This window comes from Otolemur garnettii, unplaced genomic scaffold (genome assembly GCF_000181295.1).
Source record: "Otolemur garnettii isolate 467f Iridium unplaced genomic scaffold, OtoGar3 scaffold00208, whole genome shotgun sequence".
NCBI lineage: Eukaryota > Metazoa > Chordata > Mammalia > Primates > Galagidae > Otolemur > Otolemur garnettii.
In genome coordinates, this window is record NW_003852603.1 from 2,348,211 (window position 1) to 2,350,302 (window position 2,092).

General features: G+C 42.9%; 1 pseudogene; it reads left to right on the forward strand.

Moving 5' to 3' along the window:
- Positions 1-260: 260 nt before the first annotated feature.
- Positions 261-521, forward strand: LOC100946899 (annotated as a pseudogene).
- The last annotated feature ends 1,571 nt before the right edge of the window (positions 522-2,092 follow it).

The following is a 2,092-nucleotide window of genomic DNA, read 5'->3' on the forward strand; positions in this document are numbered from 1 at the left end:
TTGTTGTCTTAGTTTAAGAGATTGCTACAGCCACCTTAACCTTTAGCAACCACCACCCTGATCAATCAGCAGCCATCAATATCAAGGCAAGAATTGCTACCAGGAAAAAGATGACAACTTGCTGAAAGCTCGGATAATCGTTAGCATTTTTTAGCAGTGAAGTATTTTTAGACATAATGACGTTGTACTTACAGAATAGAACATAGTGGCACTGCAGCTACCACTCCTGCTGCCCTTCCTCATGTCCGTCTGCCTGGAGCATGAGCAGCCTGAGCGTCTACAGCACGTTGGTCACCAGCTCCTGTGAAATCAAGTCCCACCAGAGCAAGGTGACCTGCATCCTGGATGGGATGTGCATTCAATACCAACTAGTGGACATCTCCCAGGACAACGCCCTGCAGGATGAGACAGGAGCCTTGGCAGGCAACCTCAAGGCCACCCCGCCCCAGATTGTCAATGGGGAACAGTACTGTGGGAACTATGAGCTCTTCGTGGAGGCTGTGGAACAAAACACACTGTAGGAGTTCTTGAAGATTCCCCCCTGGACTCCCATGTCACCATGTTCTCTCCCCACAGCTCTCACTTGGCCATGAATGACCGTGTGACCAAATCCCTGCCATTCCTAACCTTCTGACCTCAGAGTCCCTCCCCTGCAACCCAGGCCCCTTCTCCACTCTCTAACTGTAGCCCCCTCTTCTCCATTCAAAGGCAACATTCTTTACCCACTTAGTCTCAGAAATTGTCTTAAATAACAACCCCAAATGCTGGCTGTTCCTAGCCAGGTCTTGGGACTGCCACCCTGCCTGGAACTAGTGGATGGGCATCACTGTTGGTTCCATTAGCCAGAGCTCTGCCAAAGGCCCTGCAACACCCCCCCCCAACAGGAGCACCCTAAAGACGATTAAATGCCCATTCCACTGGAAAAAAAAAATAGAATGTAATCATGACCCTTATATGACTGGGACATTAAAAAATTACGTGACTCACTCTGTTATGATATTTACTACATCATGGTGGTCTAGAACCACACCCACATTATCTCCAAGGAACTCCAAGGAATGCCTGTAATAGAAAAATTTATTCCATGTGAATCATGCCCCTGAATTATATACAGTATACCCTCTGTAAATTGACCACCTAACAGACTATAACCGGTCAACATACAGAGGTGGTTAACATAAGGAACTAGGTCTACTGTATGCTGAGTACATGTATTGCTTGTCTGGTCTATGAAAATTTGGTCAACTTAAGGAGGTTCTATTTATATAGGATTAAAATAGTAAGTTTTATGCTATATGTCTCATACCACGAAATGTGGGCTATATGTATTGGAAAAGCAACTGGAATTACAAAAATGTATTCCCCACATTATTGCCAAATGTCTTTTGCCATACTAGAATAGGCACTTATGTAGTGAGAGACCTATTGAATAGGGTCGAGAAAGGAAGGCAAATGATACTGAGATGTCAGCTAAAAAGATTAGAAAGAAAATGACAAGTGTGAAAGGCCAGCAGAGGATCCAATCCACATATCGTTCATGTTACTGAAGAAGAGAACTGAAGTAATAGTACCGAAAATATATTTATACATGTAATTTCAAATTTTTCTTCCAGAGAGATGAAAGTATGAGTCTAAAAATTGAATGACTATCTCATCTTCAAAGAAAATTGACCCAAAAACATATTCTAGAAAAGTTACTGGATTTCAAAGACAGAGTTTGCTTTAAGCAACCTTGCAAAGAAACTAGTAGGAGAACAATTAGACGGGCCTCAAAGTGTCCACAGCTGTATTTGATATTGGAAGGCAGATGAATAGTCTATACCAGTGATTTTCAACTGGTGTGCCATGGCACAAGGCGTACTGTGAGAGAATCTTAGGTGTGCTGCAGGAATCTTTTAAGATCATTAATTAAATTATTTTCCAAAGAAGTTCAAAGCACAGTAAGCATATTCTTTCTTTACTCTTTTTTGTTGTTGTTGTTGTTTGTTTTTCGAGACAGAGCCTCAAGCTGTCACCCTGGGTAGAATGCTGTGGCATCACAGCTCACAGCAACCTCCAACTCCTGGGCTCAAGTGATTCTCTTGCCTCCGCC